At 48.4% G+C, this 19,184-nt stretch overlaps 1 protein-coding gene across 1 annotated transcript in view; it reads right to left on the bottom strand.

Moving 5' to 3' along the window:
- The window catches only part of SHANK3 (SH3 and multiple ankyrin repeat domains 3), a gene marked incomplete at both ends in the record, with an annotated part of 299,554 nt that overhangs the window by 84,804 nt on the left and 195,566 nt on the right, over nt 1–19,184 (bottom strand). The window lies entirely within an intron of this gene.

The raw sequence follows: 19,184 nt of genomic DNA, 5'->3' as shown, positions 1-19,184 counted from the left end.
GGGAAGGCTCTAGCAACTGGAACAAGCAGAGCTCCAGTCAATATCTGCATTGTGGTCAGCCCTGGTCAGCAGAAGTTTTACTGCTGAGAGCGTTTGCGGTTATCAGTGCAGGGCATGCCGCTGATCCCTAGTTTGCTGCCTCTACTGGTGCCCTCTCCTACAGATGTTTCTATTGATACTGTAATCATACCATTCTTTGTATGTCCCTTACAGAATGTCCACACCAGGACTCACCTGGTGGCCGGGAGTCCTGTCCTCCTGGCAGTGATGCTGGTACCTGTCACAGGCTGCTGGAATGCCAACCAGCTCCATCCGTGGTGTTGGTCATCACAGACCAGATCATAGACTGGTTTGTGTTGGGAGGGATGTTAAAGCTCATCCAGTTCCAGCCCCTGCCATGGGCAGGGACACCTTCCACTAGAGCAGCTTGCTCCAAGCCCCTGTGTCCAACCTGGCCTTGAACACTGCCAGGGATGGGGCAGCCACAGCTTCTCTGGGCACCCTGTGCTTGCACCTCAGCACCCTCACAGGGAAGAACTTCTGCCTAACCTCAATCTCCCCTCTGGCAGGTTAAAGCCATTCCCCCTTGTCCATCCCTACAGGCACACTTGCTTTAGTGAAATAGTGCTGGAGGGCACCAACTCATCCAAGGTCAGGAGGTGCCAGGTTTTCTTGACACACACTTGTCTAACGAGCTGAACATCCTCAGGCAGCACTTCGGTCCTGTAATACTGGAAACTGCTGCACTCTGCAGATAGTCCCTGGTCTTTCTCTTTATTTAAGGGTACTGATGGTGACAAGGCCCAAGATATGGCACCCTTTCTTCAAGTCACAGCAGTTTGCATCAAAGGTAAATCCAGCTCCCTGTGATAGCTGCAACTCTGACATCATCTTCATGAAGCTTAAAGGTAGGCCCCAAAATCACTGAGAACAACTGTCTTACCATCTTTCGAAAGTCCTTCGAGTCACAGGACATTCAAAACAATTAGAGAAGCAGTTGTGTCCCCTAAATGGAGCAGTGAACGCAATGAGCCACAGCTCCACACCTCGTGCCTGCAGGAGGGAGAAACACCAGCATTTCACACAGCTGCGGGGGATCAGAGTTTCCAACTCTTGCTGGAATACCAGAAGCACAGGACCTCAGAGGGCCCTGTTTGAAGACCACGAGTGCACACCAAAACCTTGTGGAATGACGAAGTAACTTGCTGGAGGGTCACACGTTGGAACTGATTTAGAACAGTTCCTCAGTGGAGGCGGTACTCAGTGAGGCATCAATTCATCCTTGCTGTTTTACAAATGGTTGTATTTTACCAGGAGTACTGCTGCAACCTGAGATTTGACCAATTTAGTCCTAATTCTCTAAGAGCTCAATAGCAATTATTTCATTTCTCCATGAGTACAGATGTCACTTATGTAGCATTGTGTGCTGTGGCTGTTTTTGTGCTGTTGTGGCATCCACAGGGATGACTTCCAGTGCCAGCAGCCTCATGTCACCAGCTCAGAAGGTGAGTCAAGGGACCTTGATGATTTCCTGGGGATACCATGAATGGCTGTGCCCACCCAGAGGCAGCTCTGTATGTCTCAGAATACAAGATGCCCCTGTCTCTGATCTAATCATTGGAGTGTGTCCCTGGACAGCACTGCTACCATCATCACCAGCTGCTAGCGCTAAGGTGAGGCTTTCCCTGCCTGCACACACACGGATCCCTTCCATGATGTCTGCAACAAGAAATATGCTTAGCACATAGTCACATCCATACCTTGTTACACTGCGACTGCAACTGTTCCAGACTGAACACAAGCAGTGTAGTCACTATTGATCAACACATCCTTTATGGTCTAACTGACAGCTCCTGTCTCTTTAACAAATGATTTACCACCTTCAGAATGAAAAGAACCCTGAATGATGGGTTTGGGTTTGTGTCTTCAGCTGTCAGGCTATGCTGCATTGCCATGAATCACACCAGGCAGTAGCTGCCGCTCCCCTGACCCGTGAGGGTCCCTCCACAAGGGGCAGCAGAGCTGCATATCTCTCCCGCCAGGATGCATGAGATGCTCGGGGTTCAATCCTCACCTCTCATCCCAACATGGCTGAGAGATCAGGAGCAGCTCAGCAGCCCCAGCTCTGCTTCCTGCCCCATGCAAAGGGGCAGCATCACGCAAAGATTGTTTCAGATTTACTCATCAGGTGAAAAGAACTCATCCCACCACACTGGATGGGTCCATTTCACAAATCAGCTCCCCAGGGCTCTGTGATAGGCTAGAAATCCTCCTGGAGATCCCCACACTGCAGCCCCCAGCACTCGCTTTTCTTCCTGGACTCACATTTCCAGGTCGTACTCAGGATATTCAGTAATTTGCACAATTCTCATTCCAACACAGTGGCTGTTTCCCTTGGGGCTGACACATTTCCTCTGTAATAATTATCATTAACTTTTTACTGTAATTAAGAATAACTTCCAGTTAACACACGGGCTCTCACTATATATTTTGTCATCTCTGTTTAGAACATGAACACCCTGAAACAAAACCTCTTTTTTATAGCTTCCATGTTGGCAATTTAACATTCAGTGCTTACAGAGGGTTTCCAACCAGCAAAGACATCATTTGAAAAACAACTCATTCACTAGGCCACCTCCCGTGTTTACCTCCTACTTCTGTGGGTAGAAGCTGTGGCTGCCCCACCCCTGGCAGTGTTCAAGGCCAGGTTGGACACAGGGGCTTGGAGCAAGCTGCTCCAGTGGAAGGTGTCCCTGCCTGTGGCAGGGGTTGGAACTGGAGGAGCTTTAAGGTCCCTTCCAATTCATACCACTCTGTGATTCTACTGAAATCAGTGACAGTGGCTCCTATTCCACTGACACCACTAGAAACAGTGTTAGTGAAATTCTGTTTGCACAACCCTAATGCTGCTACTACTCAACAAGAGAGCTCCTTTGCTCCAAGCCCAGTGAGATGTGGAAAGTGACTTCTCAAACTCCCAAAGAGATCGGACATAGATGTGAACCAAGAGCCCCTCACACCTGGCACGAGCCACTTTTCCGTATGTTACTGAATTTTAGTTAACAATCCATCACCTCCCTTTTCTGTCCTGTCCTCCCTGACTGTCACACACACAACTGCAGACAACCCCAAATCTCTCTTTCAGTGACCTGTTGCAGAAACATATTTACTGCTTTCAGTTTTGTACTGATGCTAACACATGCTGGTTGTCCAGACCCCAAGTGTCCTCCCACCCACAAAAAAAAACACCTAGAAATGACACATACTGCAATGAGAGACCATCTCAGACCCATCTCTGAACAAGAGCACGACCACAGCACCACACAGGCCAACTGAAGAGCAAGTGAGAGTCATTCCCTGCCCAGGGCACACTCCGAGGGCACCAGGCCCCCTCGCTCCACCAGTACATCCCAAGGCCTATCAGCCCAAACCCTCCGTTGAGGTCCATTATGGAAGAGTTCATGCTCGTTTTCCAGAGAGCCTTGTTCAGCACTGCTGGTTTGAACTGGAGATCAATGCAGTGCATACCTAATGTGCTTAGCCCAGCTTGCCTTGCTGCTAAGTAAGCTGTTTGTCACAGCATTAAGCTTACAAGCAGCCTTCAGAAACTGAAAAGGCCAATATGACCATGACATAGGCATATAATGAGGTAAGGTTTGTGTGGGAGAAAGTAATGATCTGCTGCAAAACATGTGGAAAATGGCTTTCAGGCATGACTGCTACTCAGGGAAGCAGAAGAACATGTGGATCTTAAGCCTTGTGTTCTGTGGCTGTCCAAAGCCAAGGAAAGCTCCTCTAATCACCATATAGGATGCACCAGCAGCTCTGCAGACACCAACTGTCACCTCAGCCTTGCTGACTCCACATTTCATTTCCTTCTTTCTCATTCAAACTCTTAACAAGCCACAACTCACCAGTAATATCAGAGTAACACATCAGAGGCTTCTCTTAACACCAGGGGATGGTGAAGTAGGGGAAAGATCCCCCAATTAGCTTTGGGCTTGTTCACTTCTCGTATTATGTACTTATTATCTTGTATTATGTACTTACTAGTCCACTTCAGTTTAAATAACGAGGAGGTGAAGAACACATGTGAAGACCACACATGAAAAACTTCAAGACAGTCACAGGAATGGAAATACTTTGTTAATACTTGCACCATGGGAATGCATATAGCAATCCTGACAACTGTGCCTGAAAAGACAGAAAAGATCATAATACCTGCAGCAGAAACTTGAGGAAAGCAAACAGAACACTGTTGCTTCAGAAAAGAGTAAGCATTCCAAGTAATCACCAGCCTGAAAGTTAATCAGCATTCCCAATAAAGCCACCATTACAAGAAAACCACCCTCACAGCACATTCCCAAGCAGCAGCAGCAGCAGCAGTGTCCCAGCACCCCTGACTGCTCTGAAGCCAGCGCAGGGAGGAAGAGGGACAGATCCAGGTTTGATTCTGCTCTGCCCCGCAGCTCAGTAGTAATTCACACCCACACAAAGTAATTAGAAAACCTGTTGTGATTTGTTAGTGTGTTCTTCCCACCGTGCACACGACTGTTGGTATTCATGCATGCAAATAGATGCAGTGAACATATGGGTAGCTGCTCACACTGCCCAGGGCTGTGAGAGTGTTCTCTGTCCGAGGAGCTAAGAGCCTGTGCCCAGCAGGAGGGAAGGGGCTGAGCAAGCTGAGGGTGTCCTGCTCGAGCTCTGAGCCACACAAACCACAGCTGGAGCCACCTCCTGCCCAGCAAAGCCCCATGGGGACAGACTGATCTGAGAGCCTTCATACTGCTCTTACAGATGCCCTTCACAAGCATGGCAGGAGGGACTGCAGGGCAGAGTAAAGGCTTTTTTCCACCTGTGTCATCAGCTATGGAGCTCAGGTTGGTAATTAGCATTCAGGTCTGCTGCTGACAGACTTAACTCAGTATTTATAGTCAGAAACCTATGACCAGCACAGGCCAGAGATGGGAAGATGTGTGCAGAGGAAGTTTTAAGACGGTTCATTCTGCTCACTAAGCCCACGCCGATGTTGTACCAGTACAACACCCCGCAGCATTTGCTGCTCTGCTGTCACCCCTGCCTAGGGCTGGGCTCAGCACTGCCTGTCCCTCTCCAAAGTGCTGGATCCACTTTCTCAGGAAGGGTGGTCACTTGTGCACGCTGCTCCTCACAGCACATCTCGAACATGCCTCAAACAGGCAGTAGGTTGGCACATGCCATTCATGTGCCTGGAGCTAACCTAGAGCAACCAAACCATGTTACATCAAACCACTGAGCACTGCAGGTTCCTGTCATACACTTACTTCTTCTGCTTTCCTCTGTACTACAAAGCTTTGACCACCACTGAGGTAATTTCACAGAATCACAGCCTAGTTTGGGCTGGAAGGGACCTTAAAGCTGATTCAGCTGCATGGACAGGGCAGGGACACCTTCCACTAGAGCAGGTTGTTCCAAGCCCCTGTGTCCAACCTGGCCTTGAACACTGCCAGGGATGGGGCAGCCACAGCTTTTCTGGGCACCCTGTGCCAGCACCTCAGCAACCTCACAGGAGGAAAGTTTCAGTAGTTCAGTTCTCATGTGCAGCTGAGAAAGCAGCAGCAGCACCTCATTGTGCTGGGCACTGATGAGGCTGCACCTCGAATGTTCAGCTGCGGGGCCTCACTCCAAGAGAGACATTGAGGTGCTGGAGTGGGGCCAGAGAAGGGCACCGGAGCTGGTGCAGGGCCTGGAGCACAGTGTGATGGGGAAGGGCTGAGGGACCTGGGGGGTTCAGTCTGGAGAAGAGAAGGCTCAGGGGGGACCTGATCGCTCCCTACAACTGCCCGACAGGAGGATGGAGCCAGGAGGGGCTGGGCTCTGCTCCCAAGGAACAAGGGACGGGACAAGAGGAACCGGCCTCAAGCTGCACCAGGGCAGGTTTAGATGGAGCTGAGGAACAATTCCTGCTCCAGAGGGTGCTCAGGCATTGGAACAGGCTGCCCAGGGCAGGGCTGCAGTCACTGTCCCTCAAGAAATTTAAAAGCCGTGTAGATGTGGCATTTGGTGACATGGTTTAACGGTGAACCCAACACTGCCACGTGCTGGGTTTATGGTTGGACTTGATGATCTTTAAGGTCTTTTCCAACCTAAATGATTCTATGATTCCCCAAGTCTATTACCTTCAAGATCTGAGGTTCAACCTTCTCTTGTCACAAGGTCTATAAAACCTGCTGGAGAAAGCAAGATATCTCATGAGGATGAAACAGCTCTTCTGGAATACCAGCAGGATCCATTATTAAATGACATCTCCGACTAAAACATCCTGTTTCCCATTTGGTGATTGAATCCCCCTACTACAGCCCTACTCAGCCTTTATGTGAAGTGCCAGAACCAGCTATAATCATTTCTCTGGAATGAATCTTCTCTTCCTCAGCGTCTCCTATAGAAGATGGGCCAAGAAGCTACTTTCAAATCCTCACAACTGATGACAGCATATTAAACGTTGTACTAACTGGATCATATCCAAATCGCAAACCAAAGGCCTGTTATTAGTGTAGTCTGAACCGTACCGGCAGCCTCGAGCTCCTGCACATGGCTGCTCCCACAACCCCTGTCCAGCCCTGAGGGCGTAGCCAGTGTCTGGACAAGCACAGGCAGCTCACACCACAACAGCCACCATGGCACAAGGTCTCAGTATGATCCTGCCCCGACGTGCCCCAGTCATGCCCGCACTCACCCCATGCTCTCCGGTGGGACACAGCATCACCTGCCCTGGCACCCATGGCCAACAGAGACCAGCACCGGGCACTGGCTGCAGCAGCCCTGCTTATTCACAATCAGTCCCAACCCCTGCCTCAAGGAAGGTGACTCCTCACTGAGGACACTTCCCATAAGGGACAGATTCTCACCGTGTCCGTCCTGCTCCAGTGCTCGTCCACCCAGTGCTGTTGGGATGCCCCTCAGAGCGGAGCCCCACGGATGCTTCAGCTCTTGAACAAGAAATCACCCTCGCTGTTCAAGCCCAAGTGATGGTGCTGGGCCCCAGGCAGCAGACTCTGGCCTGTCTGCGTCCAGTGCTGCAGGATGTGATCTGTGAAGGGCAGCTCCACATCCGTGCATGGCCCCACGTCGTGATCAGAGCAAGCTCGCACTGAAACAGCGCTCACAGCTTTCCTGTTCTGACTAGATGATATATGCATCACATTTTTAGTCCTTGCTCTTACAAAGCGTCATGCTTCTCGCAGATGCATCACAAGGGTTTGAATTACCCTTCTCTGTAATCTTAGCACAAGTCACGAGTTACTGTGCTTGAAGTTACAAGCAGCTGAACTCCAGGCACACAATCCGAGAGGAAATGTCACCATAAATCAAGAGCACACACTGCATCTGATCTCCAGGACACCACTGGCATAAAGAAGATCTTGGCAAACATTTGCCCAAGGACAGGTTAAAACACACAAGCCAACAAACCTGCAATAGAAACCTCTCTCATTTTAACTGAGCACAAGGGATGCTGCAGATCCTGCTTTGGCTGCAAAGTTAAAATAAGCCCTGTTGAAATAACCTGCTCTCACAAAGCTCTCTGGTGGGCTGAATCTGGACAGGTTACATGGGGCAAAATGCATTTTGTCCCCTTGATGAGTGTCAAGGCTCATGCCCCATTCCTGGCAGTGTTCAAGGCCAGACTGGATAGGGCTTGGAGCAACCTGGTCCAGCAGAAGTTGACCCTGCCCATGGCAGAGGGTTGGAAGTGGATGAGCTTTAAGGTCTCTTCCAACCCAACCCAGTCAGGGATTCTATGATTTCTCCTGAAGCACTTCAAGAGCATTTACAATGTGTAGTATACAGCAACTACCACTTTAGCATGTATACTTCACAGCTCTTACAGCATCGCCATTGCAACAAGAGATTGCCTACAAGTTATGAGTGGGTCAAGTACAAGACCAGCACTGAACTGGGTGAGAAACTGCAAACTGTAATGTAGGCAGAAATGTCCAGTAGGTGCTTTGGTGCTGAATTTGGAACAGAGAAGGGCACAGTCATCATCTACTAAAACAATGTGGGTGGAATAGAAAACTTGTCACCTCTATGGAGAGCATGAGGCAGCATCTGCTAAAATAAAGCATTTCCTAATCCAGAAGCCAGAATACTTTACACTGCAGAGCTTTAGAGAAATCAGCTGAGGCACCATCTCAGTAACAAATGTCTATATTTAAGAAAGTCTGGAAACTTAGGAAATTCTAGACCTTGGAGGGACTGCCAGGAATGACACAGGAACTATAAACTATCAGCAGGCTCCAATCCTAAGTAAATTAACAGAATGTTTCATTTAGAAGATGAAACAGGAAATCTCACCAGTGTAGTTAATGGGAACTTAAACCTGTCAAGCATCCTGTCAAGATCCCAATATAATTGATGATGGCAACCCCAGAAGATCATCTACTATGGCTTAAGAGTTTGGTACCACTGCACGTGAATTAACCAAGATATCACAGCCTTCTCATAGGACGTTAGTGTCCTACATGTCATACGCTCACCAAAGGGCTAAAAAATGTAATCAGAAGCACACAGACACAGTGGGGCAGCTGCCTCCAGTTTAGCCTCATGAGGACCACTTCAAACCTGTGCTGCAGCCAGTGGTCCACAACATGAGCTCTCACTGTGATCAAGAAGAAAGGCAACCTGTGGACTTACAGAAATGATCCAGTGGAAAGGAAACACTCTTCCCTCTGTACCCATGACCTTCCCAGAACAGAACAGTCCAGCTGGTGTCCTCAAGAACCACACAGTAACATTTGAGACCACAAGGCAAAGAAAACAGAATCCCAGGCGTAGGAAAGTCTCACAATGTGAAATTCCTATCAGAGATTTATTCCTATTGAAGAGAAGGTCAAGAGGCATCTACATCACTATTTGTAGGTACAAACTGAAGGGAAAATACTTCCAGTATTTTAGAATTTTCAAGAAATGCTGAGAAGGAAGCTCAGAATTCAAGGGGTGACTCCAGAGCCTTGAACTAAGCAGAATTCCCACTGGAGGTGGCAACTAAACATTGAACTCTGTGCCAAAAAGCGAACTCTTGCTTCTCCAAATTCTGTATGGGAGAAGACCAGGCTCTTTGGAAGCTGTGACTGCTTCTGCTCTTGCAACCTGCATTGCTCACCCCCACCTCAACGACTTCCCCTTCCCGCTCCCTTTGTGGGTGCTGCTTCAGAAGAAGGTGAAACTAGAAACTGGTCAGAGAAGGATGGAGGACAGCGGGTGGAACAAGCCAGCTTGTGAAGGCTCCCCAGGACACATGCTCCCAGTCAAATCATCGCCGTATTTGAAGAGGGGTACAAACAATTTCCCAAATTAGACTGGTAAAAGATCCAGGGCTTTTCACATCCTTTGCACTCAATGATGCTCGTCCTCTGCTGAAAAACTGCATCTGGTAAATCCTGAACTGTGGAAGGGCTTTGGACACCAGGAACAGTTTGGTCATGTGAATACACTCATATTTTAGTCTACCAAAAGTCTTCACAATCAAATCCAATATCCAGGTAAAATGTAAGAGGCTCTTCTGCACAGGAAGGCAAATCCAGTGTAATTGCTCCTTCTCACTCTGCCTCTTCTCATTCATATTTTACCCAACCAGAAAACGGTTTTGGCAATTCATACAGATACAATTGAACTACCCAGAGTTGAAGAAGTGCGAGAGGAAAGAACTGTGACCATTTCTTTAATGTCATTTGTTTGTAATGATCTGATTAGCTTCTGCCTGGAAGAACAAGGACCAGCAAACTCTCACCAAAAGGAAAATCCACCCCAAAGTCATTGGAAGATATTGTAAGAATCTGCAGTACTTTTCATAATTCAAGCTTCTGCAGCTAATGATTCAGCTCAAGAGATACATGACAGTCTCCTGCAATACCTGCTTTTAATTGCTCTCTGGAGAGAAGTACAAATAACTTACAACTGGTTGTGCTGAAGAAACACTTTTGGTTCCCTTGCCTCATGACACTCAAAGCTCACAGTGACACCCGCCCTGTCCATCAGTGGTGGAATGCATTCAGTGCAGGAATGACAAAAACCAAAGAACCCCCAGTCTGCAGAATCAATTATACCGAAACATTCCTAACAGATGTTTATCTAAAATGTTCTTTATTTTCCAATGAGGGACCTTTAAGTAACTGCTGAGACAATCTCCTCTAATGCTTTCCTACCCTTATAATGAGGAATTTTCTCCTGCTGCTGAGCTCAAATTTTGTTTGCTGTGATTGTTGCTGATTGCCTCTTGTTCTGTTCCAAAAGCCATGGAGCAGAGTTTATTCCCACCTCTGCAGTTTAAATTACACATCTGAAGATTGTTACCATGCAGGCACTTGCCCAGCACCTCAATTTATACTGTACCAGTCCTAAGGAGAAGGTTTGCTGGACTTGTGTTTCCACGGCCCATTTCCCTGGGTTTTTACACGAGTTTGATACTGTTCATTGACATTCAGCTTGAGATTCACTGAACTTCTCTGTGAGGGTGCTGAGGTGCTGGCACAGGGTGCTCAGAGAAGCTGTGGCTGCCCCATCCCTGGCAATGTTCAAGGCCAGGTTGGACACAGGGGCTTGGAGCAAGCTGCTGTAGAGGAAGGTGTCCCTGGGGCACAACACAGGGGAAGGGACCACAGCAGCAGTACGTCTTGGTGCAATGAGGGGAAAGGAAGTGACTGCATAGGATGAGTTACATGCTATTAGGGAATATATCTGCAGTCAGCTCAATTTTGCTGTGGAAACCCCTATTTTTCCCCATCAAAACACTGGGGTTAAGTGGGTAGTTCAATGAAGACCTCCTGCTGGCAGCACCTAGAGTAGGCTGCATCTTGCCTAGGTTTTCACAGTGATGTTATACCCGTCTCTATGTTCATGAGTACTCTTATGGTTCCCACATACCCTACGAGCAAAAATACACAACAAGGTCATGATTCATCTGACTTAAATGATGGGTTTGGATGAAAAGTAACTGCACCCTGCAAGTCTCCTTTTGCTGCTCCATACTTCTAAAGAGGTTCCAGATGATAAGGTTGGGCAGACAGGTATTAAGCTGTCTGTAGTTACACAAGATCAATCTCTCCACTAACACATGACAAAAAGCCCTCTCTCCAATCAGTAGAAGGGGAAAACCATTACACAAGGGGAGCATCACAGGAAACATCCATGCTGTGCTCCAAGACACCAAATGGTTGGTAGGAAAATAAAGTGCTCAAAGACAAACCAAAGAACTGCACTGTGGAAGAAAACCGACTGAGTTTAATGGTTGTAAAACACTCAAAGAACCAAGTCAGTCCATGTCTCAAGAAGAAATGAAAGGCTTCAACACGGTCCAACTTGTTCTATTCTCCCAGTTGGCATGAAGGAACATGAACAGATCGAGTCTGTGACTTCGCCATTGCTGGCTTGTTGTTCTGTTAAAGTCAGTCTTCAGTGTTCAATGGCACTTCACTGAAGTACAGAGGGAGGCTGGCTTCTTCCACCTATTGTCCTTTCCTATACCAGACACAAGGATGAGGTACTGCAGAAGACTCGGGCTTGACACCAGCATCCTTTGGTGAGTAACGATCAGTAGCAAGCACCAAAGGAAGGAGCATAAGAAACAGAAGAAAAGGCCAGTGATCCACCCTCGTGATACCTTCCTGCTTCTGGAAGCCAGTAACCACACTCCTCATCTCAAGCCCTGAGCACGCAGCGCTTCCTGGTCACAGATTTACTCTTCAGTAATTCTGTACTCCTAGTCCAAATCCATTTATAGTTCTGGCCTCTACAACATGCAGTAGGAATAAATTCTACAATTTAATCACCTGCAAAGTGACAAAGTACTTTGTTTTATTTTAATCTTGCTGCTTGCTAATTCCACAGAGTGCCACCTCATTCCTTTGTACTAAGAAATCACTATTGTTCCATATTCACCTTTTCCTTGCCTACTCATGATTTCATAAACCTCTGACAAATCTTCCTTGGGCAACTCTTCCCTGAGCTGAAGAATTCCAGCCTATTTAATCCCTTTTCAAAGGCAAAGTGGTCCATGCTGTGGGTCACCCTTGCTGGCTCTCCCTGAACCTTTTCTAGTTCTTCTTATTCAGATGGGAAAACTACAATTGCAAGTAAGAGACTGTCAAACTGTGGGTTTACATAGAAGTTTAACACTATTTTTAGTAGACTTTCTATTTCTTTCCTATTTCCTAACATCCTACATGTGTCATCAGCTGCTGCCCTGCTGACGTTGCTGAGAACAACCCACATGATTCCAGAATCTCAGAGTAAGATGCCTCACAAAAAACTATCACTAAGTAGGTTTGTGCTTCAGAGGCTTCCAACCCAAGAGACAGCAGGAGCCAGAAAGACTTCAGCCTCAGACAGACGAGCTGCTTCGTGACCAACAGCTTTACCAGTCACCATCTCTTCCAAGCTGTGGTTGTATTCCATCTGCTACCTCACCAAAGCTTATTCAAACACACTGCAGAAAGCAGGACTCCTGTGACCAAGTGTGTGTGTTCCTCCTTCCTTTGCTCTAAGCCCTTTAAAGCTCCAGCACTTCACCTATAGCGACACAGCACTGACTCTGGGCTCGGCACCTTTCCTTAACTGCAGAAAGAAGGAAAAGCAAAAGGGAAACCCCACAAACTGTTCTGCACCCAACAAAGAACCCTTGGACAGGCTGTTCACACACTTTCCCAGGACTTGCTTTCCAACTGCCAAACCCTTGTCCTGAGTATGTTTCTAAAGAGTGTGAATCATAGAATCACAGACTGGTTTGGGTTGGAAAGGACCTTAAGATGATCCAGTTCCAACCCCCTGCAATGGGCAGAGACACCTCACACTAAATCAGGTCATCCAAGGCTCTGTCCAATGTGGCCTTGAACACCGCCAGGGATGGAGCATTCACCACTTCTTTGGCCAACCTGTTCCAGTGCCTCAACACCCTCACAGGGAAGAATTTCTTCCTTATATCTAACCTAAACTTCCCCTGTTTAAGTTTTAACCCATTACCCCTTGTCCTATCACTACAGTCCTGATGAAGAGTCTGCTTTAATGAACAGTTCCCCTTCCCACTGCTCCTTAAACAAGCAGCCCTCAGGCTGGAGCTGCTCAGCTTGGGCACTTTTCAACAGCTTTCACTGGCTGGTGGCACTCAGCTTCCATCAGTTCATCACACCTGGTCCTGTTTCTGGTATGAAAGAGGTCACAAAGCCTCATGTTAACCAGCAACTCTTGTTCCCACTCTACTCGGTGCTTGTCAGGCCACATCTGGAATACTGTGTCCAGTTCTGGTCACTGCTGTACAAAAAAGATGTGGATGGGCTGGAGAGTGGCCAGAGAAGGGCCACAAAGATGATCCAAGGACTGGGGAGTGTGTGAGGAATGGCTGAGAGAGCTGGAACTGCTAAGCCTGGAGAAAAGAAGGCTCAGGGCAGACCTTGTCCCCATGTTCCAGCATTTAAAGGGTGGCTACAAAGAGGATGGAGACTTCCTTTTGACAAGAAATCTCATGGAAAAGATGAGGGGTGATGGGCACGAGTTACTCCTGGGGAGATTCTGTTTGGGAATTAGAGGAAATTTTTTAATACTGAGAACCACCAGCCACTGGAATAATGTCCCCAGGGAAGTGATGACTCCCCAGCATTGGACACCGTTAAGACTGGGCTGCACAGGGTGCTGGGACATCCAGTCTAAGTCATGCTTTGCCGGAAAAGGTTGGAGGAGATGATTCTTGAGGTCCCTTCAACCTGGGATTCTGTGATTCTATGAAATTCTGAATTTCAGAGAAAGCTGAGCAGGACCTCAGCACAGGGGCTGCCGAGGGAGAGCACAGGCCTGGAGGAGCTCCCTTCTTACCATTCCATGTTCCTGAAACTCTCTGTGAAAGACCAAAGTGGTCCCAACAGATACTGTTCACCAAAAGATTTTAAAAGACTATTTCAAAGGCAAGTTAATTTGACAAATGGGATTATACAGAAGCCTTTTCAGGAACAGATTTCATTTTCTCCTTCTATACTTCTGTTGCCATAGCAACAAAGGTTGTACCAGCCCAGCACAAATTACCTTTTCCCAACTAGATAGGCTGCTGCTGAAAACCCATCTCCAGCCATACATCAGAGCAGAGGCCTCTCCAGATCTGCCACCACTGCCTGCCCAGCAGCTCAGGTTGCACAACACGTGTCAAAGATTCATTCCCCTTCTCCTGTTTCTAAGCAGGAAGCTCCTTTTGCTGGGGTATTTTCGATGCTGTGCCCTACAAGGCCATTCCAGTCATTCCTTTGCCATTCCCAGCCATTCCTAGGCCGTTCCCATGGCCTCTGCCTCGTGCTGAGCCCTGCCAGTTCACACAGTGTCTCTCCAGGCTTGCTTATGAATACCACAAGAGAGAAAGACAAGACAATGCCGAGCACATTCCAGCTCCCTGCCTGCCACTTGCCTCCCAGTGATAACTCACAAGGCAGGAACCAGGAAGGTTCTACTACTCCACGACCAATCCTGACCAAACAGCATACAGGGACTGCCGAGGCAAGATGAAGAAGACTAAAGGAAGTTGTCCCAGAGCACACACAGCATGAAGCTCAAGGAAATCCAGAGTGACTGCTTTTCCTTGGTTTAGTCTAGAAGGATGGGAACCAGCTCTTGGCTCTTGTGTTCCCTTCCCTTGCACAGCTCCATAAAGCCTTGGGAAAGCAGCATGCAGCAGGTGCTCAGGGGATTGGGATCCCAGTGCCTGACAGAGGTTTGCTGGTCTGGACTGGGGCAGAGCGAATGCTGTCTGCAGTAGCTCCTATGGGGCTGTGTTTGGATTTGTGCTGGAAACAGGGTTGATAACAGGGATATTTTCATTACTGCTGAGCAGTACTTACACAGCATCAAGGGCTGTTCTGTTCCTTGCCCCACATACCAGAGAGCAGGCTGGGGGTGCACAAGGAGCTGGGAGGGGACACAGCCAGGACAGTGACCCCAACTGACCAAAGGGACATTCCAGACCATAGGACATTGAGCTCAGCAATAAAATAGGAAAGATTGGTGAAGGACGCTGCTGGGCATGGGTCAGCTGGTGGTGAGCAATGGTTTTCATTTGCATCATTTGGTTTTCTTGAGCTTCTTTTCCTGTCTTTGTAAGTTTCCTTTTCATTACATATTACTAGCATCATCATCATATTTTATTTCAATTATTGAACTGTTCTTATCTCAGCCCACAGTTTTCTCACTTTACCCTTCTGATTCTCTCCCCCATTCTGCTGGGATGAGCGAGCGGCTGCGTGGGGCTCAGTTCCTGGTTGGGGTTAAATCACCACAGCAAAGATGCTGATTTCCATGGGGAGGATGAGCTATGACCACACTGCCAAGAGGGGTGAGCCCTGAGCAGGGCCTAGAGAAGAGACAGGGCGCACACATGGGTACCGCTGTCATGAGTGTCAGGGGAATGGAGCAACACGAAGTCCAGGTGCATTCCCAATGATCTGTAGGTGATTATACACATTCCTTACATTCCCAATTTGGTTAGTTCACCTGAGTGAATGCATACCTACAATGAGGGGAGGTTGGGAGCACTGGGCTTTCTCAGCTTGGGGAAAGGATGGTGGACACCTCACTGCCACCCGCAACTGCTCATGGGAGGCTGTACAGAAGAGAGAAGAGGCTGTTGGAGGCAGACAGGGACGGGATAACAGGCAATGGATGCAAATACACAAGAAATCACAATAAGATATAAAGAAACGTTTTTCACCCTGGAAACAAAGACTGGGACACAGGTCTGCAGAAGCTGTGGGATCTCCAGCCTTGGAGACATGCAAATCACCATGATGTAGCTCGCTCTGCTCTGAGAAACTGAGTGTGCTAAAACCCTCCAGACATCCCTCCTGACCTAAATTATTGTGCAATTCTGTGTATCAACGTATTTGGCCAGTCACAGCATCCAAGGGCACTGAAATCCCTGCTCAGAGACTTCTTGTTTTCCCTCCCCCTTCTAAGGGGAGGTCCATCCAGATGGCTTGTGACTACTTGTGGTTGTAATCTCTCTCCCTGGTCAACTAATCCCTGTGACTGAATAACAATAAAAAATAAATCCTAAATTGTCAATTGCTCCCAATTCTTTTTCTTCCCAGCTGTGCCATGGAGAATGTGGACTCTCTATTTTATAGTTACTTTTGAATCACTTTAATCTCTTCCCTTAACATAGTTCATCAGAGAAGTCAATTCCCCCTGTGATTGCCTCTTGCTGATAAGAACAAGCTCAGGCTTCTCTCCCTGTTTGCTTTATTCCTGTTTCAGAGCAGATTAGGTTTGCTGAGCCCTGCCCTGTGCTCCTCATCCTCAGAGGTCTGGGGAAGGCTCATTGCCCCCTGGTGACCCCAGCACACCTCGCTTCCAGAGCAGCCTCGTGCTCTCTTAAGGTTCTAATCGGAGTTACGCTTCAAAGTGATGTCCATGAGCAGTGGGACCTGTCCCAGAACAGACTCGCACCCTCCATCAACACAGACCTCAACCTCCCCTCCGATACCGGCCACGTGCTGGTGAAGCTGCAACTTGGGAACGTTGCTTCCCCAGAGGCTGATTCCACAAAAGAAAACACTTGTGTTCATTATACCACCTAGTACCTCCTATGTTCTCAAATATACATCCCCAGCTTGCTTTTCACTTATTAAGCCAGAAAAGAGTAAATTATACACCCTATCCAAATCTGAACTCAGCCATGTGGATGCTGCTCCCTGCTTTATGCATGGGACACCCATTCAACCCTGCAGCTATTTCAAAGGCTTTACCTGAAATCTGAAGTCACTCGTGTAATTTTCTCAAGTACTTTTAAAGTTGTTCCTCCAACATTGTCATTATGTTAATCTGCTCCCACGTCTGAGCACTCCAGTGAAGTTAGAGATGATGGAATAAGCACTCTCCTGCAAATCACGTTAATCATCTGCTGCAGTGGTCTTACAGCACCTCAGCTCTTCATTCCTGCTCTCCAGGAACCTACTGGCCCAAGTGTTTAATATTTTAAAAAATAGGGGAAAACCCCATTTTGTTTGTCTTATTTTTTAAGGTGATCCTAAACCCCCCATGTCAATCCTCACACGATACCCCTGATGGTCACCCCATGGCCCCACACTGCCTGCTATCAAGTCAGAACTCCACTTCCATCCCATAACGCTGCAAAACACACCCTCGCACTCCTGAGGCTCTGCTCCCCGTGCTCTCCGCTTCCCGGCCACCAGCACCACCTCCATCCATCCCTCCTTTAGCAACAGCCACACTCTGAACTCCAGCAATCAGAGCAGGAAGCTTCCACTGAATGGAGCGGGTCCAGAGAAGGGCACCGGAGCTGGTGCAGGGCCTGGAGCACAGTGTGATGGGGAAGGGCTGAGGGACCTGGGGGGTTCAGTCTGGAGAAGAGAAGGCTCAGGGGGGACCTGATGGCTCCCTACAAGTGCCTGAGAGGAGGATGGAGCCAGGAGGGGCTGGGCTCTGCTCCCAAGGAACAAGGGATGGGACAAGAGGAACCGGCCTCAAGCTGCACCAGGGCAGGTTTAGATGGAGCTGAGGAACAATTCCTTCCCCAAAGAGTGCTCAGGCATTGGAACAGGCTGCCCAGGGCAGGGCTGGAGCCACCGTCCCTTCAAGTGTTCACACAGCGTGGAGACGAGGCCTCAGTGCCATGGGTTAGTGGTGGCCTTGGCAGTGCTGGGAATGGTTGGACTGGATGAGCTTAAAGGGCTTTTCCAACCTAAATGATTCCATGATTCTATGATTATGTGACCACTGGGTGCCTCCATGGTGGGATGTCTTTTGCTGGTTGGGTGGCTGATGGCTCCAGCAGCACCAGTCCCTGAGGCAGGGTAATGGTCTTAAGGTGAGCAACAAAGGCAGCCACTTGTTCTGCTTCACACCAGTTTTCCTTAACTGAAGGCCAAGGCTGTTTCACTGCTGTGCTCAGAGCAACCTGTGAGTGAATGACGAGCACACACACGCACTTCGAGAAGCTCTTCTTGTTCCCTGTCACCTCACTACAAGTATTGTGACACTGCAGGAGCAGGAGACACAGCACCCCACTGCTGAGCACCACCACTATCTCACTGTCTCCACCAAAGCCAACCCCAGCTCCATTTCTGGAGAGAAGGAAGGCACTTGAGTGGCACATCACTGAGCAAATGAATGGAACAATGATCCATCCACAGCTACTACATACCCAGACATTGCCTCTGGCTCAGGAGACTCTGAAGACAATACTGCAGCAGGCAGGAATGTTCTGGGTTGCTTGTTCTGTTCTCATAACCACCAAGCACCTGCCGGTTGCCATCGCTGCAAACACATGAAGGTGGCCTGAGGGACATGTGGAGTGCTGCTCATGCCTTCATGTGCATGACTACACACCATACCATGGGGATGCAGCTGAAATCCTCCAGTCTCTTCCAGTTCAACCCACCAAAACTTGTCAAAATCCCAATTTTTAATAGCTCTTGTCAGCACCATTACTGTGACCCCAGCAGATCCCAGTCATGCTTTAGCAGAGCAGGCCAGTTTGTCAGCAGTGTGCAAGCATCAACTGCAAATGCCAAGACCTATGGACTATGATCTGCAAGAAGACCCAGATGACTGGGTCCAGAAGAGAGTTTACATGCTCCTGACATGGAGTCCAGGAGGACTTCAGGGTGGAAAGACTGGGTCTTCCTCTCAGCTAAGGGTGCAGCTAAAGGCATATATGTAAACAGAACCTCCTCCCCCTTCTCTGATGGTGGATCCTGGGACACGGGGCCACTCAACAAGGTTTAGACACTCAGTAAACCAGGACACATCTCTCAAACACAGAACCCCAGTGCCCAAAGCATATTCCTGAATCCAACCAGCAGACCCATCTCTACAGCCCAGCCTCCTATGAATGTGTCCACATGTGCTGCTGGACCAAGACCAAGAACAGACGAGCAACGTCACCCCTGTTTCATGACTGACTCCCCACTGAGTTCAATCACCTCCCTGATGGTTGGTCTCCATGCTGAGGTGAGAACACTTAATTGCCAAGTACCAGAACAGCCCTGGTAAACACCCTGCATTCTGCATCACATCCAGTGCTGCTGTCAGGCTGGGCTGCCAGCTGCCTTCATGCCATTCCTGCACAACAGCATCCTCCTCTGCCTTTCCAAGCAAGCTGTAACTCTGCATCTGCATCCAACACATATTCTTCAGTTCCTGGAGCACAC

Source organism: Psittacula echo (genome assembly GCF_963264785.1).
Source record: "Psittacula echo genome assembly, chromosome: 1".
Taxonomy (NCBI): domain Eukaryota; kingdom Metazoa; phylum Chordata; class Aves; order Psittaciformes; family Psittacidae; genus Psittacula; species Psittacula echo.
Note: the sequence above shows the minus strand (reverse complement) of the source record. Positions and strands in the feature narration are given on the sequence as shown.